Here is a 24,899-nt window from a genome sequence, read left to right on the forward strand (position 1 = left end):
GAGAGTGAGATGCCAGCTCCTTTCATTCAGTCAGTAGCTTCAAACATTTCTGGACGTTTTTCAATGGCAAAAATCAATGAATATTGTAAATGCACAAACAGTAATATCTCCACATTGCAAGGTGCAATTCTGAAATTTTTTGCTTTTTCCTGCTAATCCTAGCATGATAAAGAAGATTCAAAGAGAGTGAGATGCCAGCTCCTTTCATTCAGTCAGTAGCTTCAAACATTTCTGGACGTTTTTCAATGGCAAAAATCAATGAATATTGTAAATGCACAAACAGTAATATCTCCACATTGCAAGGTGCAATTCTGAATTTTTTTTTTTTTCCTGTTAATCCTAGCATGATAAAGAAGATTCAAAGAGAGTGAGATGCCAGCTCCTTTCATTCAGTCAGTAGCTTCAAACATTTCTGGTATATGAAAAACATGTTTTTCAATGGCAAAAATCAATGAATATTGTAAATGCACAAACAGTAATATCTCCACATTGCAAGGTGCAATTCTGAAATTTTTTGCTTTTTCCTGCTAATCCTAGCATGATAAAGAAGATTCAAAGAGAGTGAGATGCCAGCTCCTTTCATTCAGTCAGTAGCTTCAAACATTTCTGGTATATGAAAAACATGTTTTTCAATGGCAAAAATCAATGAATATTGTAAATGCACAAACAGTAATATCTCCACATTGCAAGGTGCAATTCTGAAATTTTTTGCTTTTTCCTGCTAATCCTAGCATGATAAAGAAGATTCAAAGAGAGTGAGATGCCAGCTCCTTTCATTCAGTCAGTAGCTTCAAACATTTCTGGTATATGAAAAACATGTTTTTCAATGGCAAAAATCAATGAATATTGTAAATGCACAAACAGTAATATCTCCACATTGCAAGGTGCAATTCTGAAATTTTTTGCTTTTTACTGCTAATCCTAGCATGATAAAGAAGATTCAAAGAGAGTGAGATGCCAGCTCCTTTCATTCAGTCAGTAGCTTCAAACATTTCTGGTATATGAAAAACATGTTTTTCAATGGCAAAAATCAATGAATATTGTAAATGCACAAACAGTAATATCTCCACATTGCAAGGTGCAATTCTGAAATTTTTTGCTTTTTCCTGCTAATCCTAGCATGATAAAGAAGATTCAAAGAGAGTGAGATGCCAGCTCCTTTCATTCAGTCAGTAGCTTCAAACATTTCTGGTATATGAAAAACATGTTTTTCAATGGCAAAAATCAATGAATTTTGTAAATGCACAAACAGTAATATCTCCACATTGCAAGGTGCAATTCGGAAATTTTTTGCTTTTTCCTGCTAATCCTAGCATGATAAAGAAGATTCAAAGAGAGTGAGATGCCAGCTCCTTTCATTCAGTCAGTAGCTTCAAACATTTCTGGTATATGAAAAACATGTTTTTCAATGGCAAAAATCAATGAATTTTGTAAATGCACAAACAGTAATATCTCCACATTGCAAGGTGCAATTCGGAAATTTTTTGCTTTTTCCTGCTAATCCTAGCATGATAAAGAAGATTCAAAGAGAGTGAGATGCCAGCTCCTTTCATTCAGTCAGTAGCTTCAAACATTTCTGGTATATGAATAACATGATGTTTTTCAATGGCAAAAATCAATGAATATTGTAAATGCACAAACAGTAATATCTCCACATTGCAAGGTGCAATTCTGAAATTTTTTGCTTTTTCCTGCTAATCCTAGCATGATAAAGAAGATTCAAAGAGAGTGAGATGCCAGCTCCTTTCATTCAGTCAGTAGCTTCAAACATTTCTGGACGTTTTTCAATGGCAAAAATCAATGAATATTGTAAATGCACAAACAGTAATATCTCCACATTGCAAGGTGCAATTCTGAAATTTTTTGATTTTTCCTGCTAATCCTAGCATGATAAAGAAGATTCAAAGAGAGTGAGATGCCAGCTCCTTTCATTCAGTCAGTAGCTTCAAACATTTCTGGTATATGAAAAACATGTTTTTCAATGGCAAAAATCAATGAATATTGTAAATGCACAAACAGTAATATCTCCACATTGCAAGGTGCAATTCTGAAATTTTTTGCTTTTTCCTGCTAATCCTAGCATGATAAAGAAGATTCAAAGAGAGTGAGATGCCAGCTCCTTTCATTCAGTCAATAGCTTCAAACATTTCTGGTATATGAAAAACATGTTTTTCAATGGCAAAAATCAATGAATATTGTAAATGCACAAACAGTAATATCTCCACATTGCAAGGTGCAATTCTGAAATTTTTTGTTTTTTCCTGTTAATCCTAGCATGATAAAGAAGATTCAAAGAGAGTGAGATGCCAGCTCCTTTCATTCAGTCAGTAGCTTCAAACATTTCTGGTATATGAAAAACATGTTTTTCAATGGCAAAAATCAATGAATATTGTAAATGCACAAACAGTAATATCTCCACAATGCAAGGTGCAATTCTGAAATTTTTTGCTTTTTCCTGCTAATCCTAGCATGATAAAGAAGATTCAAAGAGAGTGAGATGCCAGCTCCTTTCATTCAGTCAGTAGCTTCAAACATTTCTGGTATATGAAAAACATGTTTTTCAATGGCAAAAATCAATGAATTTTGTAAATGCACAAATAGTAATATCTCCACATTGCAAGGTGCAATTCTGAAATTTTTTGCTTTTTCCTGCTAATCCTAGCATGATAAAGAAGATTCAAAGAGAGTGAGATGCCAGCTCCTTTTATTCAGTCAGTAGCTTCAAACATTTCTGGTATATGAATAACATGATGTTTTTCAATGGCAAAAATCAATGAATATTGTAAATGCACAAACAGTAATATCTCCACATTGCAAGGTGCAATTCTGAAATTTTTTGCTTTTTCCTGCTAATCCTAGCATGATAAAGAAGATTCAAAGAGAGTGAGATGCCAGCTCCTTTCATTCAGTCAGTAGCTTCAAACATTTCTGGACGTTTTTCAATGGCAAAAATCAATGAATATTGTAAATGCACAAACAGTAATATCTCCACATTGCAAGGTGCAATTCTGAAATTTTTTGCTTTTTCCTGCTAATCCTAGCATGATAAAGAAGATTCAAAGAGAGTGAGATGCCAGCTCCTTTCATTCAGTCAGTAGCTTCAAACATTTCTGGACGTTTTTCAATGGCAAAAATCAATGAATATTGTAAATGCACAAACAGTAATATCTCCACATTGCAAGGTGCAATTCTGAATTTTTTTTTTTTCCTGTTAATCCTAGCATGATAAAGAAGATTCAAAGAGAGTGAGATGCCAGCTCCTTTCATTCAGTCAGTAGCTTCAAACATTTCTGGTATATGAAAAACATGTTTTTCAATGGCAAAAATCAATGAATATTGTAAATGCACAAACAGTAATATCTCCACATTGCAAGGTGCAATTCTGAAATTTTTTGCTTTTTCCTGCTAATCCTAGCATGATAAAGAAGATTCAAAGAGAGTGAGATGCCAGCTCCTTTCATTCAGTCAGTAGCTTCAAACATTTCTGGTATATGAAAAACATGTTTTTCAATGGCAAAAATCAATGAATATTGTAAATGCACAAACAGTAATATCTCCACATTGCAAGGTGCAATTCTGAAATTTTTTGCTTTTTCCTGCTAATCCTAGCATGATAAAGAAGATTCAAAGAGAGTGAGATGCCAGCTCCTTTCATTCAGTCAGTAGCTTCAAACATTTCTGGTATATGAAAAACATGTTTTTCAATGGCAAAAATCAATGAATATTGTAAATGCACAAACAGTAATATCTCCACATTGCAAGGTGCAATTCTGAAATTTTTTGTTTTTTCCTGTTAATCCTAGCATGATAAAGAAGATTCAAAGAGAGTGAGATGCCAGCTCCTTTCATTCAGTCAGTAGCTTCAAACATTTCTGGTATATGAAAAACATGTTTTTCAATGGCAAAAATCAATGAATATTGTAAATGCACAAACAGTAATATCTCCACATTGCAAGGTGCAATTCTGAAATTTTTTGCTTTTTCCTGCTAATCCTAGCATGATAAAGAAGATTCAAAGAGAGTGAGATGCCAGCTCCTTTCATTCAGTCAGTAGCTTCAAACATTTCTGGTATATGAAAAACATGTTTTTCAATGGCAAAAATCAATGAATTTTGTAAATGCACAAACAGTAATATCTCCACATTGCAAGGTGCAATTCTGAAATTTTTTGCTTTTTCCTGCTAATCCTAGCATGATAAAGAAGATTCAAAGAGAGTGAGATGCCAGCTCCTTTCATTCAGTCAGTAGCTTCAAACATTTCTGGTATATGAATAACATGATGTTTTTCAATGGCAAAAATCAATGAAAATTGTAAATGCACAAACAGTAATATCTCCACATTGCAAGGTGCAATTCTGAAATTTTTTGCTTTTTCCTGCTAATCCTAGCATGATAAAGAAGATTCAAAGAGAGTGAGATGCCAGCTCCTTTCATTCAGTCAGTAGCTTCAAACATTTCTGGACGTTTTTCAATGGCAAAAATCAATGAATATTGTAAATGCACAAACAGTAATATCTCCACATTGCAAGGTGCAATTCTGAAATTTTTTGCTTTTTCCTGCTAATCCTAGCATGATAAAGAAGATTCAAAGAGAGTGAGATGCCAGCTCCTTTCATTCCGTCAGTAGCTTCAAACATTTCTGGTATATGAAAAACATGTTTTTCAATGGCAAAAATCAATGAATATTGTAAATGCACAAACAGTAATATCTACACATTGCAAGGTGCAATTCTGAAATTTTTTGCTTTTTCCTGCTAATCCTAGCATGATAAAGAAGATTCAAAGAGAGTGAGATGCCAGCTCCTTTCATTCAGTCAGTAGCTTCAAACATTTCTGGACGTTTTTCAATGGCAAAAATCAATGAATATTGTAAATGCACAAACAGTAATATCTCCACATTGCAAGGTGCAATTCAGAAATTTTTGGCTTTTTCCTGCTAATCCTAGCATGATAAAGAAGATTCAAAGAGAGTGAGATGCCAGCTCCTTTCATTCAGTCAGTAGCTTCAAACATTTCTGGTATATGAAAAACATGTTTTTCAATGGCAAAAATCAATGAATATTGTAAATGCACAAACAGTAATATCTCCACATTGCAAGGTGCAATTCTGAAATTTTTTGCTTTTTCCTGCTAATCCTAGCATGATAAAGAAGATTCAAAGAGAGTGAGATGCCAGCTCCTTTCATTCAGTCAGTAGCTTCAAACATTTCTGGTATATGAAAAACATGTTTTTCAATGGCAAAAATCAATGAATATTGTAAATGCACAAACAGTAATATCTCCACATTGCAAGGTGCAATTCTGAAATTTTTTGCTTTTTCCTGCTAATCCTAGCATGATAAAGAAGATTCAAAGAGAGTGAGATGCCAGCTCCTTTCATTCAGTCAGTAGCTTCAAACATTTCTGGTATATGAAAAACATGTTTTTCAATGGCAAAAATCAATGAATATTGTAAATGCACAAACAGTAATATCTCCACATTGCAAGGTGCAATTCTGAAATTTTTTGCTTTTTCCTGCTAATCCTAGCATGATAAAGAAGATTCAAAGAGTGTGAGATGCCAGCTCCTTTCATTCAGTCAGTAGCTTCAAACATTTCTGGTATATGAATAACATGATGTTTTTCAATGGCAAAAATCAATGAATATTGTAAATGCACAAACAGTAATATCTCCACATTGCAAGGTGCAATTCTGAAATTTTTTGCTTTTTCCTGCTAATCCTAGCATGATAAAGAAGATTCACAGAGAGTGAGATGCCAGCTCCTTTCATTCAGTCAGTAGCTTCAAACATTTCTGGACGTTTTTCAATGGCAAAAATCAATGAATATTGTAAATGCACAAACAGTAATATCTCCACATTGCAAGGTGCAATTCTGAAATTTTTTGCTTTTTCCTGCTAATCCTAGCATGATAAAGAAGATTCAAAGAGAGTGAGATGCCAGCTCCTTTCATTCAGTCAGTAGCTTCAAACATTTCTGGTATATGAAAAACATGTTTTTCAATGGCAAAAATCAATGAATATTGTAAATGCACAAACAGTAATATCTCCACATTGCAAGGTGCAATTCTGAAATTTTTTGCTTTTTCCTGCTAATCCTAGCATGATAAAGAAGATTCAAAGAGAGTGAGATGCCAGCTCCTTTCATTCCGTCAGTAGCTTCAAACATTTCTGGTATATGAAAAACATGTTTTTCAATGGCAAAAATCAATGAATATTGTAAATGCACAAACAGTAATATCTCCACATTGCAAGGTGCAATTCTGAAATTTTTTGCTTTTTCCTGCTAATCCTAGCATGATAAAGAAGATTCAAAGAGAGTGAGATGCCAGCTCCTTTCATTCAGTCAGTAGCTTCAAACATTTCTGGACGTTTTTCAATGGCAAAAATCAATGAATATTGTAAATGCACAAACAGTAATATCTCCACATTGCAAGGTGCAATTCTGAAATTTTTTGCTTTTTCCTGTTAATCCTAGCATGATAAAGAAGATTCAAAGAGAGTGAGATGCCAGCTCCTTTCATTCAGTCAGTAGCTTCAAACATTTCTGGTATATGAAAAACATGTTTTTCAATGGCAAAAATCAATGAATATTGTAAATGCACAAACAGTAATATCTCCACATTGCAAGGTGCAATTCAGAAATTTTTGGCTTTTTCCTGCTAATCCTAGCATGATAAAGAAGATTCAAAGAGAGTGAGATGCCAGCTCCTTTCATTCAGTCAGTAGCTTCAAACATTTCTGGTATATGAAAAACATGTTTTTCAATGGCAAAAATCAATGAATATTGTAAATGCACAAACAGTAATATCTCCACATTGCAAGGTGCAATTCTGAAATTTTTTGCTTTTTCCTGCTAATCCTAGCATGATAAAGAAGATTCAAAGAGAGTGAGATGCCAGCTCCTTTCATTCAGTCAGTAGCTTCAAACATTTCTGGACGTTTTTCAATTGCAAAAATCAAAGAATATTGTAAATGCACAAACAGTAATATCTCCACATTGCAAGGTGCAATTCTGAAATTTTTTGCTTTTTCCTGTTAATCCTAGCATGATAAAGAAGATTCAAAGAGAGTGAGATGCCAGCTCCTTTCATTCAGTCAGTAGCTTCAAACATTTCTGGTATATGAAAAACATGTTTTTCAATGGCAAAAATCAATGAATATTGTAAATGCACAAACAGTAATATCTCCACATTGCAAGGTGCAATTCTGAAATTTTTTGCTTTTTCCTGCTAATCCTAGCATGATAAAGAAGATTCAAAGAGAGTGAGATGCCAGCTCCTTTCATTCCGTCAGTAGCTTCAAACATTTCTGGTATATGAAAAACATGTTTTTCAATGGCAAAAATCAATGAATATTGTAAATGCACAAACAGTAATATCTCCACATTGCAAGGTGCAATTCTGAAATTTTTTGCTTTTTCCTGCTAATCCTAGCATGATAAAGAAGATTCAAAGAGAGTGAGATGCCAGCTCCTTTCATTCAGTCAGTAGCTTCAAACATTTCTGGACGTTTTTCAATGGCAAAAATCAATGAATATTGTAAATGCACAAACAGTAATATCTCCACATTGCAAGGTGCAATTCAGAAATTTTTGGCTTTTTCCTGCTAATCCTAGCATGATAAAAAAGATTCAAAGAGAGTGAGATGCCAGCTCCTTTCATTCAGTCAGTAGCTTCAAACATTTCTGGTATATGAAAAACATGTTTTTCAATGGCAAAAATCAATGAATATTGTAAATGCACAAACAGTAATATCTCCACATTGCAAAGAGCAATTCTGAAATTTTTTGCTTTTTCCTGCTAATCCTAGCATGATAAAGAAGATTCAAAGAGAGTGAGATGCCAGCTCCTTTCATTCAGTCAGTAGCTTCAAACATTTCTGGTATATGAAAAACATGTTTTTCAATGGCAAAAATCAATGAATATTGTAAATGCACAAACAGTAATATCTCCACATTGCAAGGTGCAATTCTGAAATTTTTTGCTTTTTCCTCCTAATCCTAGCATGATAAAGAAGATTCAAAGAGAGTGAGATGCCAGCTCCTTTCATTCAGTCAGTAGCTTCAAACATTTCTGGTATATGAATAACATGATGTTTTTCAATGGCAAAAATCAATGAATATTGTAAATGCACAAACAGTAATATCTCCACATTGCAAGGTGCAATTCTGAAATTTTTTGCTTTTTCCTGCTAATCCTAGCATGATAAAGAAGATTCAAAGAGAGTGAGATGCCAGCTCCTTTCATTCAGTCAGTAGCTTCAAACATTTCTGGACGTTTTTCAATGGCAAAAATCAATGAATATTGTAAATGCACAAACAGTAATATCTCCACATTGCAAGGTGCAATTCTGAAATTTTTTGCTTTTTCCTGTTAATCCTAGCATGATAAAGAAGATTCAAAGAGAGTGAGATGCCAGCTCCTTTCATTCAGTCAGTAGCTTCAAACATTTCTGGTATATGAAAAACATGTTTTTCAATGGCAAAAATCAATGAATATTGTAAATGCACAAACAGTAATATCTCCACATTGCAAGGTGCAATTCTGAAATTTTTTGCTTTTTCCTGCTAATCCTAGCATGATAAAGAAGATTCAAAGAGAGTGAGATGCCAGCTCCTTTCATTCAGTCAGTAGCTTCAAACATTTCTGGACGTTTTTCAATGGCAAAAATCAATGAATATTGTAAATGCACAAACAGTAATATCTCCACATTGCAAGGTGCAATTCTGAAATTTTTTGTTTTTTCCTGTTAATCCTAGCATGATAAAGAAGATTCAAAGAGAGTGAGATGCCAGCTCCTTTCATTCAGTCAGTAGCTTCAAACATTTCTGGTATATGAAAAACATGTTTTTCAATGGCAAAAATCAATGAATATTGTAAATGCACAAACAGTAATATCTCCACATTGCAAGGTGCAATTCTGAAATTTTTTGCTTTTTCCTGCTAATCCTAGCATGATAAAGAAGATTCAAAGAGAGTGAGATGCCAGCTCCTTTCATTCAGTCAGTAGCTTCAAACATTTCTGGTATATGAAAAACATGTTTTTCAATGGCAAAAATCAATGAATATTGTAAATGCACAAACAGTAATATCTCCACATTGCAAGGTGCAATTCTGAAATTTTTTGCTTTTTCCTGCTAATCCTAGCATGATAAAGAAGATTCAAAGAGAGTGAGATGCCAGCTCCTTTCATTCAGTCAGTAGCTTCAAACATTTCTGGTATATGAAAAACATGTTTTTCAATGGCAAAAATCAATGAATATTGTAAATGCACAAACAGTAATATCTCCACATTGCAAGGTGCAATTCTGAAATTTTTTGTTTTTTCCTGTTAATCCTAGCATGATAAAGAAGATTCAAAGAGAGTGAGATGCCAGCTCCTTTCATTCAGTCAGTAGCTTCAAACATTTCTGTATATGAAAAACATGTTTTTCAATGGCAAAAATCAATGAATATTGTATATGCACAAACAGTAATATCTCCACATTGCAAGGTGCAATTCTGAAATTTTTTGCTTTTTCCTGCTAATCCTAGCATGATAAAGAAGATTCAAAGAGAGTGAGATGCCAGCTCCTTTCATTCAGTCAGTAGCTTCAAACATTTCTGGTATATGAAAAACATGTTTTTCAATGGCAAAAATCAATGAATTTTGTAAATGCACAAACAGTAATATCTCCACATTGCAAGGTGCGATTCTGAAATTTTTTGCTTTTTCCTGCTAATCCTAGCATGATAAAGAAGATTCAAAGAGAGTGAGATGCCAGCTCCTTTCATTCAGTCAGTAGCTTCAAACATTTCTGGTATATGAATAACATGATGTTTTTCAATGGCAAAAATCAATGAATATTGTAAATGCACAAACAGTAATATCTCCACATTGCAAGGTGCAATTCTGAAATTTTTTGCTTTTTCCTGCTAATCCTAGCATGATAAAGAAGATTCAAAGAGAGTGAGATGCCAGCTCCTTTCATTCAGTCAGTAGCTTCAAACATTTCTGGTATATGAAAAACATGTTTTTCAATGGCAAAAATCAATGAATATTGTAAATGCACAAACAGTAATATCTCCACATTGCAAGGTGCAATTCTGAAATTTTTTGCTTTTTCCTGCTAATCCTAGCATGATAAAGAAGATTCAAAGAGAGTGAGATGCCAGCTCCTTTCATTCCGTCAGTAGCTTCAAACATTTCTGGTATATGAAAAACATGTTTTTCAATGGCAAAAATCAATGAATATTGTAAATGCACAAACAGTAATATCTCCACATTGCAAGGTGCAATTCTGAAATTTTTTGCTTTTTCCTGCTAATCCTAGCATGATAAAGAAGATTCAAAGAGAGTGAGATGCCAGCTCCTTTCATTCAGTCAGTAGCTTCAAACATTTCTGGACGTTTTTCAATGGCAAAAATCAATGAATATTGTAAATGCACAAACAGTAATATCTCCACATTGCAAGGTGCAATTCAGAAATTTTTGGCTTTTTCCTGCTAATCCTAGCATGATAAAGAAGATTCAAAGAGAGTGAGATGCCAGCTCCTTTCATTCAGTCAGTAGCTTCAAACATTTCTGGTATATGAAAAACATGTTTTTCAATGGCAAAAATCAATGAATATTGTAAATGCACAAACAGTAATATCTCCACATTGCAAGGTGCAATTTTGAAATTTTTTGCTTTTTCCTGCTAATCCTAGCATGATAAAGAAGATTCAAAGAGAGTGAGATGCCAGCTCCTTTCATTCAGTCAGTAGCTTCAAACATTTCTGGTATATGAAAAACATGTTTTTCAATGGCAAAAATCAATGAATATTGTAAATGCACAAACAGTAATATCTCCACATTGCAAGGTGCAATTCTGAAATTTTTTGCTTTTTCCTGCTAATCCTAGCATGATAAAGAAGATTCAAAGAGAGTGAGATGCCAGCTCCTTTCATTCAGTCAGTAGCTTCAAACATTTCTGGTATATGAAAAACATGTTTTTCAATGGCAAAAATCAATGAATATTGTAAATGCACAAACAGTAATATCTCCACATTGCAAGGTGCAATTCTGAAATTTTTTGCTTTTTCCTGCTAATCCTAGCATGATAAAGAAGATTCAAAGAGTGTGAGATGCCAGCTCCTTTCATTCAGTCAGTAGCTTCAAACATTTCTGGTATATGAATAACATGATGTTTTTCAATGGCAAAAATCAATGAATATTGTAAATGCACAAACAGTAATATCTCCACATTGCAAGGTGCAATTCTGAAATTTTTTGCTTTTTCCTGCTAATCCTAGCATGATAAAGAAGATTCACAGAGAGTGAGATGCCAGCTCCTTTCATTCAGTCAGTAGCTTCAAACATTTCTGGACGTTTTTCAATGGCAAAAATCAATGAATATTGTAAATGCACAAACAGTAATATCTCCACATTGCAAGGTGCAATTCTGAAATTTTTTGCTTTTTCCTGTTAATCCTAGCATGATAAAGAAGATTCAAAGAGAGTGAGAGGCCAGCTCCTTTCATTCAGTCAGTAGCTTCAAACATTTCTGGTATATGAAAAACATGTTTTTCAATGGCAAAAATCAATGAATATTGTAAATGCACAAACAGTAATATCTCCACATTGCAAGGTGCAATTCTGAAATTTTTTGCTTTTTCCTGCTAATCCTAGCATGATAAAGAAGATTCAAAGAGAGTGAGATGCCAGCTCCTTTCATTCAGTCAGTAGCTTCAAACATTTCTGGACGTTTTTCAATGGCAAAAATCAATGAATATTGTAAATGCACAAACAGTAATATCTCCACATTGCAAGGTGCAATTCTGAAATTTTTTGCTTTTTCCTGTTAATCCTAGCATGATAAAGAAGATTCAAAGAGAGTGAGATGCCAGCTCCTTTCATTCAGTCAGTAGCTTCAAACATTTCTGGTATATGAAAAACATGTTTTTCAATGGCAAAAATCAATGAATATTGTAAATGCACAAACAGTAATATCTCCACATTGCAAGGTGCAATTCAGAAATTTTTGGCTTTTTCCTGCTAATCCTAGCATGATAAAGAAGATTCAAAGAGAGTGAGATGCCAGCTCCTTTCATTCAGTCAGTAGCTTCAAACATTTCTGGTATATGAAAAACATGTTTTTCAATGGCAAAAATCAATGAATATTGTAAATGCACAAACAGTAATATCTCCACATTGCAAGGTGCAATTCTGAAATTTTTTGCTTTTTCCTGCTAATCCTAGCATGATAAAGAAATTCAAAGAGAGTGAGATGCCAGCTCCTTTCATTCAGTCAGTAGCTTCAAACATTTCTGGACGTTTTTCAATGGCAAAAATCAATGAATATTGTAAATGCACAAACAGTAATATCTCCACATTGCAAGGTGCAATTCTGAAATTTTTTGCTTTTTCCTGTTAATCCTAGCATGATAAAGAAGATTCAAAGAGAGTGAGATGCCAGCTCCTTTCATTCAGTCAGTAGCTTCAAACAATTCTGGTATATGAAAAACATGTTTTTCAATGGCAAAAATCAATGAATATTGTAAATGCACAAACAGTAATATCTCCACATTGCAAGGTGCAATTCTGAAATTTTTTGCTTTTTCCTGCTAATCCTAGCATGATAAAGAAGATTCAAAGAGAGTGAGATGCCAGCTCCTTTCATTCAGTCAGTAGCTTCAAACATTTCTGGTATATGAATAACATGATGTTTTTCAATGGCAAAAATCAATGAATATTGTAAATGCACAAACAGTAATATCTCCACATTGCAAGGTGCAATTCTGAAATTTTTTGCTTTTTCCTGCTAATCCTAGCATGATAAAGAAGATTCAAAGAGAGTGAGATGCCAGCTCCTTTCATTCAGTCAGTAGCTTCAAACATTTCTGGTATATGAATAACATGATGTTTTTCAATGGCAAAAATCAATGAATATTGTAAATGCACAAACAGTAATATCTCCACATTGCAAGGTGCAATTCTGAAATATTTTGCTTTTTCCTGCTAATCCTAGCATGATAAAGAAGATTCACAGAGAGTGAGATGCCAGCTCCTTTCATTCAGTCAGTAGCTTCAAACATTTCTGGACGTTTTTCAATGGCAAAAATCAATGAATATTGTAAATGCACAAACAGTAATATCTCCACATTGCAAGGTGCAATTCTGAAATTTTTTGCTTTTTCCTGCTAATCCTAGCATGATAAAGAAGATTCAAAGAGAGTGAGATGCCAGCTCCTTTCATTCAGTCAGTAGCTTCAAACATTTCTGGTATATGAAAAACATGTTTTTCAATGGCAAAAATCAATGAATATTGTAAATGCACAAACAGTAATATCTCCACATTGCAAGGTGCAATTCTGAAATTTTTTGCTTTTTCCTGCTAATCCTAGCATGATAAAGAATATTCAAAGAGAGTGAGATGCCAGCTCCTTTCATTCAGTCAGTAGCTTCAAACATTTCTGGTATATGAAAAACATGTTTTTCAATGGCAAAAATCAATGAATATTGTAAATGCACAAACAGTAATATCTCCACATTGCAAGGTGCAATTCTGAAATTTTTTGCTTTTTCCTGCTAATCCTAGCATGATAAAGAAGATTCAAAGAGAGTGAGATGCCAGCTCCTTTCATTCAGTCAGTAGCTTCAAACATTTCTGGTATATGAAAAACATGTTTTTCAATGGCAAAAATCAATGAATATTGTAAATGCACAAACAGTAATATCTCCATATTGCAAGGTGCAATTCTGAAATTTTTTGCTTTTTCCTGCTAATCCTAGCATGATAAAGAAGATTCAAAGAGAGTGAGATGCCAGCTCCTTTCATTCAGTCAGTAGCTTCAAACATTTCTGGTATATGAATAACATGATGTTTTTCAATGGCAAAAATCAATGAATATTGTAAATGCACAAACAGTAATATCTCCACATTGCAAGGTGCAATTCTGAAATTTTTTGCTTTTTCCTGTTAATCCTAGCATGATAAAGAAGATTCAAAGAGAGTGAGATGCCAGCTCCTTTCATTCAGTCAGTAGCTTCAAACATTTCTGGTATATGAAAAACATGTTTTTCAATGGCAAAAATCAATGAATATTGTAAATGCACAAACAGTAATATCTCCACATTGCAAGGTGCAATTCTGAAATTTTTTGCTTTTTCCTGCTAATCCTAGCATGATAAAGAAGATTCCAAGAGAGTGAGATGCCAGCTCCTTTCATTCAGTCAGTAGCTTCAAACATTTCTGGACGTTTTTCAATGGCAAAAATCAATGAATATTGTAAATGCACAAACAGTAATATCTCCACATTGCAAGGTGCAATTCTGAAATTTTTTGCTTTTTCCTGTTAATCCTAGCATGATAAAGAAGATTCAAAGAGAGTGAGATGCCAGCTCCTTTCATTCAGTCAGTAGCTTCAAACATTTCTGGTATATGAAAAACATGTTTTTCAATGGCAAAAATCAATGAATATTGTAAATGCACAAACAGTAATATCTCCACATTGCAAGGTGCAATTCTGAAATTTTTTGCTTTTTCCTGCTAATCCTAGCATGATAAAGAAATTCAAAGAGAGTGAGATGCCAGCTCCTTTCATTCAGTCAGTAGCTTCAAACATTTCTGGACGTTTTTCAATGGCAAAAATCAATGAATATTGTAAATGCACAAACAGTAATATCTCCACATTGCAAGGTGCAATTCTGAAATTTTTTGCTTTTTCCTGTTAATCCTAGCATGATAAAGAAGATTCAAAGAGAGTGAGATGCCAGCTCCTTTCATTCAGTCAGTAGCTTCAAACAATTCTGGTATATGAAAAACATGTTTTTCAATGGCAAAAATCAATGAATATTGTAAATGCACAAACAGTAATATCTCCACATTGCAAGGTGCAATTCTGAAATTTTTTGCTTTTTCCTGCTAATCCTAGCATGATAAAGAAGATTCAAAGAGAGTGAGATGCCAGCTCCTTTCATTCAGTCAGTAGCTTCAAACATTTCTGGTATATGAATAACATGATGTTTTTCAATGGCAAAAATCAATGAATATTGTAAATGCACAAACAGTAATATCTCCACATTGCAAGGTGCAATTCTGAAATTTTTTGCTTTTTCCTGCTAATCCTAGCATGATAAAGAAGATTCAAAGAGAGTGAGATGCCAGCTCCTTTCATTCAGTCAGTAGCTTCAAACATTTCTGGTATATGAATAACATGATGTTTTTCAATGGCAAAAATCAATGAATATTGTAAATGCACAAACAGTAATATCTCCACATTGCAAGGTGCAATTCTGAAATATTTTGCTTTTTCCTGCTAATCCTAGCATGATAAAGAAGATTCACAGAGAGTGAGATGCCAGCTCCTTTCATTCAGTCAGTAGCTTCAAACATTTCTGGACGTTTTTCAATGGCAAAAATCAATGAATATTGTAAATGCACAAACAGTAATATCTCCACATTGCAAGGTGCAATTTTGAAATTTTTTGCTTTTTCCTGCTAATCCTATCATGATAAAGAAGATTCAAAGAGAGTGAGATGCCAGCTCCTTTCATTCAGTCAGTAGCTTCAAACATTTCTGGTATATGAAAAACATGTTTTTCAATGGCAAAAATCAATGAATATTGTAAATGCACAAACAGTAATATCTCCACATTGCAAGGTGCAATTCTGAAATTTTTTGCTTTTTCCTGCTAATCCTAGCATGATAAAGAATATTCAAAGAGAGTGAGATGCCAGCTCCTTTCATTCAGTCAGTAGCTTCAAACATTTCTGGTATATGAAAAACATGTTTTTCAATGGCAAAAATCAATGAATATTGTAAATGCACAAACAGTAATATCTCCACATTGCAAGGTGCAATTCTGAAATTTTTTGCTTTTTCCTGCTAATCCTAGCATGATAAAGAAGATTCAAAGAGAGTGAGATGCCAGCTCCTTTCATTCAGTCAGTAGCTTCAAACATTTCTGGTATATGAAAAACATGTTTTTCAATGGCAAAAATCAATGAATATTGTAAATGCACAAACAGTAATATCTCCACATTGCAAGGTGCAATTCTGAAATTTTTTGCTTTTTCCTGCTAATCCTAGCATGATAAAGAAGATTCAAAGAGAGTGAGATGCCAGCTCCTTTCATTCAGTCAGTAGCTTCAAACATTTCTGGTATATGAATAACATGATGTTTTTCAATGGCAAAAATCAATGAATATTGTAAATGCACAAACAGTAATATCTCCACATTGCAAGGTGCAATTCTGAAATTTTTTGCTTTTTCCTGCTAATCCTAGCATGATAAAGAAGATTCACAGAGAGTGAGATGCCAGCTCCTTTCATTCAGTCAGTAGCTTCAAACATTTCTGGATGTTTTTCAATGGCAAAAATCAATGAATATTGTAAATGCACAAACAGTAATATCTCCACATTGCAAGGTGCAATTCTGAAATTTTTTGCTTTTTCCTGTTAATCCTAGCATGATAAAGAAGATTCAAAGAGAGTGAGATGCCAGCTCCTTTCATTCAGTCAGTAGCTTCAAACATTTCTGGTATATGAAAAACATGTTTTTCAATGGCAAAAATCAATGAATATTGTAAATGCACAAACAGTAATATCTCCACATTGCAAGGTGCAATTCTGAAATTTTTTGCTTTTTCCTGCTAATCCTAGCATGATAAAGAAGATTCCAAGAGAGTGAGATGCCAGCTCCTTTCATTCAGTCAGTAGCTTCAAACATTTCTGGACGTTTTTCAATGGCAAAAATCAATGAATATTGTAAATGCACAAACATTAATATCTCCACATTGCAAGGTGCAATTCTGAAATTTTTTGCTTTTTCCTGTTAATCCTAGCATGATAAAGAAGATTCAAAGAGAGTGAGATGCCAGCTCCTTTCATTCAGTCAGTAGCTTCAAACATTTCTGGTATATGAAAAACATGTTTTTCAATGGCAAAAATCAATGAATATTGTAAATGCACAAACAGTAATATCTCCACATTGCAAGGTGCAATTCAGAAATTTTTGGCTTTTTCCTGCTAATCCTAGCATGATAAAGAAGATTCAAAGAGAGTGAGATGCCAGCTCCTTTCATTCAGTCAGTAGCTTCAAACATTTCTGGTATATGAAAAACATGTTTTTCAATGGCAAAAATCAATGAATATTGTAAATGCACAAACAGTAATATCTCCACATTGCAAGGTGCAATTCTGAAATTTTTTGCTTTTTCCTGCTAATCCTAGCATGATAAAGAAGATTCAAAGAGAGTGAGATGCCAGCTCCTTTCATTCAGTCAGTAGCTTCAAACATTTCTGGACGTTTTTCAATGGCAAAAATCAATGAATATTGTAAATGCACAAACAGTAATATCTCCACATTGCAAGGTGCAATTCTGAAATTTTTTGCTTTTTCCTGTTAATCCTAGCATGATAAAGAAGATTCAAAGAGAGTGAGATGCCAGCTCCTTTCATTCAGTCAGTAGCTTCAAACATTTCTGGTATATGAAAAACATGTTTTTCAATGGCAAAAATCAATGAATATTGTAAATGCACAAACAGTAATATCTCCACATTGCAAGGTGCAATTCTGAAATTTTTTGCTTTTTCCTGCTAATCCTAGCATGATAAAGAAGATTCAAAGAGAGTGAGATGCCAGCTCCTTTCATTCAGTCAGTAGCTTCAAACATTTCTGGTATATGAAAAACATGTTTTTCAATGGCAAAAATCAATGAATATTGTAAATGCACAAACAGTAATATCTCCACATTGCAAGGTGCAATTCTGAAATTTTTTGCTTTTTCCTGCTAATCCTAGCATGATAAAGAAGATTCAAAGAGAGTGAGATGCCAGCTCCTTTCATTCAGTCAGTAGCTTCAAACATTTCTGGTATATGAAAAACATGTTTTTCAATGGCAAAAATCAATGAATATTGTAAATGCACAAACAGTAATATCTCCACATTGCAAGGTGCAATTCTGAAATTTTTTACTTTTTCCTGCTAATCCTAGCATGATAAAGAAGATTCAAAGAGAGTGAGATGCCAGCTCCTTTCATTCAGTCAGTAGCTTCAAACATTTCTGGACGTTTTTCAATGGCAAAAATCAATGAATATTGTAAATGCACAAACAGTAATATCTCCACATTGCAAGGTGCAATTCTGAAATTTTTTGCTTTTTCCTGCTAATCCTAGCATGATAAAGAATATTCAAAGAGAGTGAGATGCCAGCTCCTTTCATTCCGTCAGTAGCTTCAAACATTTCTGGTATATGAAAAACATGTTTTTCAATGGCAAAAATCAATGAATTTTGTAAATGCACAAACAGTAATATCTCCACATTGCAAGGTGCAATTCTGAAATTTTTTGCTTTTTCCTGCTAATCCTAGCATGATAAAGAAGATTCAAAGAGAGTGAGATGGGGGGGCGTGGCTTAGGCACAGACCAAGATGGCAGCATAGGTCTGAGCTCCATGAGGGCTAAATCTTCAAAGCGACGATAAAAGCAACTTAAGAAGAATTATTCACTCAATTTTTGCATGGACAAACTTCCTAAAGCTTAAGGATCATCTGGATTCTAAAAGACTCCCCCTGACCCGTTATTCCGGGAGATATACCATCTGGAAGCAGTGAGGTGCGTTCTTGATTTCATTCCAGTCGTGGGTATTGTGACATAGACCTGCAGGCTTGCAGGTTTGTGTGTCTCTGCAAAGGGACCCCCACCGCTCCCTACCTCCGGTATTCAGAGCGCTGCTCACCGGGTGTTACTGAACAGACTGTAGGATTTATATTTTGAAGCCGGTGGCACCGGAGCCCCGTGAATCAGCTGATTGCTGTATGCTGAGAAAACCTCCACTGACCCGGCACCCAGAATAGCCCCACTGAGGAGGAATATCATCTACAGGCTGCCTTCACCGGGTAGTCAGTCCCCTGCTACATAAGTAGAGACCTACCTTGAAACCGTGGGGGCACACAGTCGTACCCTGGATTTGTCCCCCCCGTGCTGGCAAGCTCCTCTTGTCCTGTCGGCAGGTCGAGCGGCTCTGCTGCTGTGAGGTGCCGGTGACTGCAGGACGAGTCGGCTCTGTATGTCAGCCTATGTAGTCTGAGCAAAAGGAAATATAGACTGAGTCGTGACCGGACCCGCGGGACCCTACACCCCCGTACAGATACACCACTGCACCGGATCATTGCCTTTTAAGTTGCCCTGGCCTGAAAGTCACCCAGCTGACAACTGCGACCGGTGACAAGACTCCTGCTGAGATACCGCCGCCCGGCGCTATACCACCCTGCTATCAGCTGCGACCAGTGACAGGACTCCGGAAGTTAAAACACCGTCCGGCGCTGTCTGTGGAGGATCGCGGACCCCAGGGACCTTCAGGATCTACAATCAAGTAAAGGGTCTGGGAGATCGGAGCCCTGAGAAATCCGACAAGACCCCGCTTCCTAAGGAGGATTGACCCACGGATACTAAGCTGCGAGACCCTTCCTGCTTCAGGACGCCGGCGGCAGCCCGAAGACCTGGCCCTGCTCACAGCTGACGCGGCTACACAGGGGACCCGTCCGGAGCGGAACTACACACACCATCTAATAAGGTCAGATAAGCCCTGGCTGACGCCAGGGCTCTTACCGTGACTCAGTGGGGCTGCTGACTGAGGTCTGGTCGCGGCGGTGTCACTTTTTGCGGAGCGGCTTCTCCCTCCCTCCCTCCTGCTGACAGGCGCTGCTTGTGTCTGCGGCCGGGCTCCCTGGTCTTCTGCGCGGCTGTTCCCTGGGTTCGAGGGCTGTTCCGGTGGTGGTGGTTCCCCCTCCTCTGCTCCGGAGCCGCTCTGCTCCTGTCTCCCCTCTGAAGCCCAAAGCCGCCGGTATATAGGGCTTATTGCTCCGTAACCCCGGGGCTGATTCACCGGCAGCGGTATCTCCCTTCTGCTTCTGGGGGGGCCGCTCTGCTCCTCCCCTGCCTTTACTGTCAGGTGCCACCGGTCCCCACGCTCCGCTTCACCTATTCCCGCTGTGCCGCTCTGCTGACTGTGTCCCTCCGGTGTTTGGACCCTACAGACCCCTGTGACTGCCTCCCCCTCTTGTGGTAGTGCCGCTGCGCTTTGATCTTGCCCCTGGTCCCCTGCTGCAGCAGCACCGCTGTCCTCCACTGTCCTATATCCATAATCAGCTGATAGATTCAAATCTCCCGCCCCCTGCTGCAGCGTCGCTCTGCATTGCTGTCCATGGTGCTGATCTTGTATCAGTGCTGATTCTGCACTGCTGTCCATGGTGCTGATTCTATATCAGTGCTGATACAGAGGTCTATTAAATACCAAACGGTGTATTATCATCTGGACTGTGAGACTTGATCCTGAGGGGAGGGGGGGAGATAGGAGGACCTGTTTCTACCTTCATATATATATACTGTGACTACGCTGCCTGATATATATATAACAGTTGGTGCCCATGGAACTCTACAGATCTGCAAGCCTTCATATTAATTAGTTTCCTGCTAAAACTATATGTGCCTTTTATTTTTATCCCTCAGGTCAATTTCATTATTTCTTTTGATACTTTTGATTGTGATTTACATTTAAAGGATTGCATTCTAGGGGGTACATAACTCTGCAGTTATTTAAGGGTATTGATCGCCTTTTGTTGGAATGATATTTGTTTAACACAAATTTCTTCTAGCCATTGTTCCCAGTCATTTTGTAACCCCAAAGTCTTTTGTCCATTCTTTAGGTCAAATATTTCTAGTGTCTTTTTACTGTTTTTCTATATATATACACCCATAGGTCTGATATCTTATAATGGCGGCTAATAAAAAAAATTCCCAAAAATCTTTGGAAGCTCCCCTTAAAACTAGTGTAGTAAGAACGAAGTCCTCCCAACGCTTTTCTTTTTCAAACCCTTCAGAAGACGATGTCAATACCATTAGCCCACTTAAGTCCAGATCACCTCATAGAAACCCTGAAGACAGACAGAGTTCTAAAATAAGCTCTCCCACCAAACAATCTTCTAAAAGTCTATTATCTCCAAAACCACAGAGAATTCCTGACGCTAAACCTGCCACTTCCACCGTAGTTAAAGAAAAAAAAGTGGAAGAGATGGACATTTCCATCTCATCAAAGAGAAGGGATCCAGGAGCTTGGAGCAACAAATATTCCTCACTGGCCACGAGTTCGGAGGAGGAATCCTCGGACACATCTCCCAATCCTAGTCCAGATAAGAGACGTGCTAAAAAGGACGTCTCCCCTTCGTCCTCAGACCCTACGCCTAGTGTCCCGGCCAAAATACCCATTTCTCAAGAGTTGGGAAATACCGACCTTGGTTCATATCTGGACAATCTTTTAAAGACGATTGACAGAAATATGAAACTGGGCTTTGAGAAACAGGTAGACACCATGAAATCTACTTTGGAAGCTTTTGGAGTTAAATTGGAGGAAAACACTAAAAGACTTGAAACGGTGGAGGATAAGGTAGAGTCTGTCTCTTCTGATAATTTAGAAATTAAATCCGAGCTCAAAAGACTTAGATTAAAAGTTGCGGATTTGGAGGATAGGAGTAGGAGAAATAATTTGAAGATTAGAGGCATATCTGAGGATGTTTCTCCCTCAGATATCTCGGCTTTTCTCAAAGACTTATTTCACAAGACAATCCCATCCCTTTCTGAGCAGGATCTTATCATTGATAGGGCCCATCGCTTATTTCGTCCGACCTCTATTTCCTCGGATCTTCCTAGGGATGTAATAGCTAGGTTACATTTTTTCTCGACCAAAGAGAGAATCTTGAATTATATCAGGGAAAATAGGACTTTTCCAGAGCCTTTCTCGCACCTAAAAATCTTCTCCGATTTTTCCAAAGAAACCATGGATGCGAGAAGGTCATACAAATTGACAACAGATAGACTGAGGGATATGAATATCCCGTATAGGTGGGGCTTTCCAGTAAAGTTACTGATTTTCTTTAAGGGGAAAACATTTACTCTTACAGATCCTGATGAAGGCCCTAAATTTTTTGATTTTATAAGGGACATTCCCTACAAGGTCACAAAGGCACCCCACCGCTGAAATGAGAAATACTACTCCCTCGGGAGCCCTCTTTAAAAATATACTCATCCTTCTACCTCACCTAACATGTTATACTAGATTTATCATTCTTCTTCACATTTAGCCTTCGTGGTTTGTCCACATTATTTTCCCCCCCCAATCTGAGGGAGAACCTTTACGGTGAAGGTTCCCTCAGGAGATTTTTTGATTCGTTTTTTCTTTTTTCTTTGAATATTTGGTTATTGTTATTACTATCTTTGAATTAATATTAGAGATATTGTATTCCAGCTTTGATTGTCGGTTGATTTTATTTTTTGGGAATTTGTTGGACCAACTGACCCCTCTCTTTTTGGCTTATTCTGATTACAAATTTACCTATGCCTATCAAGATCATCACCTATAATGTAAGAGGCCTAAACAGTCCCAATAAGAGATTCTCCCTTTGGAAGGAATTGGGTCATCTTGGTGCTGATGTTGCGTGTCTTCAGGAGACAAGGTTTGCCGAGGGGAAACACCCTACCTTCACCCACAAGCGCTACCCTCATATATTTGAATCTACTAGCGACCGGAAAAAAGCCGGTGTAGCTACAGTGATCAAAGATTCTGTCCCATTTGAGTTTTTAGATCAGCATAAAGATGTCAATGGAAGGTTTCATATACTGCTCTGTAAACTGAATAATCATGAGTGCACTGTTGTTAACTTATACGCCCCAAATAAAAAGCAAATACCCTTTTTGAACAAGGTTTTTAGGAAGGTTGAAGAGGTTAAGAGAGGCGAGTTGATTTTTTTAGGAGACTTCAACATGGTCCCAGATGGGCATATGGACTCTTCCTCCCCCAGCCGCCACCTATACCCGACGCTAAATAATTGGCTTTATAAAAATGAACTATTTGATACATTTAGATGTCTGCAAACTACCTCCAAAGAATTCTCCCACTTTTCGGATGCGCACCAAACGGCCTCTAGAATTGACTTAATAGTAACTGATGTCTTTTCTTTACCCAAATTTTCTAACGTATCTATAGGCCTCAGATCTTTATCAGATCATGCCCCTACGTCATGTGAAATTCATATTGGTCCTCTTATCAAAAATGGATTTCTTTGGAAATGTAGATCTTCACTTATTCATAACCCCAAAAACAAAAAAATTATTGAAAAAGCTATTTCCGACTATTTTAGGGAAAACGATACCCCAGATTTGACCAATCCCTTTTCCAGCTGGTGTGCTCACAAGGCAGTCATTCGCAGTGTGCTAATGCAGATATCCTCATCTGAAAAAAAAGAAAAAAGATCAAAAATTAATTCTCTTCAAAAACTGATTAGGGAAAAAGAACTTGAGCAAATTAATCTTCCTTTCCCTTCCCCAATAATTCAAAAAGAGCTGTCAAATTTAAGGGTAGAGCTAAAATCAGAAATTTCATCCTCTTATGATGCGATTATTCGAAAATCAAAATTCAATTACTATGCGGCTCTAAATAAACCGACCCGCTTTATGGCCCGCTTAGTTAAATGTAAAAGAGCATTTAATAGAATAGATAAAATTAAAAACAATAGTGGAATAACGTTCTGTCACCCTAAAGATATAGTGAACCAGTTTGCAGACTTTTACAAAAAACTCTACAACATCAAAACTGACCCTCTAATTCCCCATCCTCATCCAGACGCAATCAACAAATTTTTAGCCTCCATTAACCTACCGAAACTGAACCCTCTGGACCACGAGTCATTGAACAAGTCTTTTTCTAACCTTGAAATTATTAACACAATAAAGCAACTTAAAGCTTTCAAGGCCCCGGGTCCAGATGGGTTCATTAACGAGTATTATAAAACTTTTTGTGACCTACTTTCCCTCCCTCTCACGAAAATTTTCAATCATGCTTCCTCAATAAGCTCCTTCCCCTCAGAAATGCTGGAAGCTACCATTACCCTAATACCCAAGTCTAAGGAAGAGAGAGATAATGTTAAAAATTATAGGCCCATTTCGCTAATTAACACTGACATTAAGATATACTCGAAAATTCTGGCCAACCGTTTATCGACTATTCTCCCATCTCTCATCAATGACGACCAAATTGGCTTCGTTGGTGGGAGACAAGCTACTGATGGCTCTAGAAGACTCCTGAATATTATTAAGGTGATAAATACGGCGAAACTCCCAGCTTCGTTGCTTGCTTTAGATGCTGAAAAAGCTTTCGACAGGTTAAATTGGCTATACCTTAAACTAACCCTTATTAAATTTGGCTTTGATAACAATTTTCTCTCTTCAATTATGGCCCTATATTCCAACCCCCAAGCTAAAATCTATGTTAATAACTATCTCTCAAACCCAATCCCTATTACAAACGGTACTAGACAGGGTTGCCCGCTTTCCCCCCTTCTCTTTGTCTTGGCTATGGAGCCCCTTGCTCAGAGGATTAGAGAAAATACTGTCATTAGGGGGATTTCTACCCCATCTCGAGAATTTAAAATTGGCCTCTTTGCGGATGATGTTATGCTTTCCTTGCCGGACCCAGTAAATTCGGTTGCGGAGGTTTCAAAGGTTCTAGAACTATTCTCTCAGATTTCTTATTTTAAAATTAACAATGAGAAGTCTAAACTTTTGAATATTAATCTGGACCGCCAGACGAGAGAGGTTTTACATTCAAGATTTCCCTTTGGTTTGGCTAAACGCAATCTGACTTATTTGGGGATCAGCATTGGCAAATCTATTAATTCAACAATCTCTGACAATTTGGTTCTGATTGATGACATCGTCCGCGGAGATTTGATGGATTTTATGAAAAGAGATTTGTCGTGGTGGGGTAGAGTCCTCTCTATCAAGATGTTTGTTCTTCCCAAAATTTTGTATTTTTTCCGCAACCTACCTTTATCTATTTCCCACATCTTTGTTCAAAAAATTCAAAATCAGATTAATTCT

Source organism: Phyllobates terribilis, unplaced genomic scaffold (assembly GCF_046119375.1).
Source record: "Phyllobates terribilis strain yellow unplaced genomic scaffold, ASM4611937v1 Scaffold_332__1_contigs__length_2088354, whole genome shotgun sequence".
Lineage (NCBI taxonomy): Eukaryota > Metazoa > Chordata > Amphibia > Anura > Dendrobatidae > Phyllobates > Phyllobates terribilis.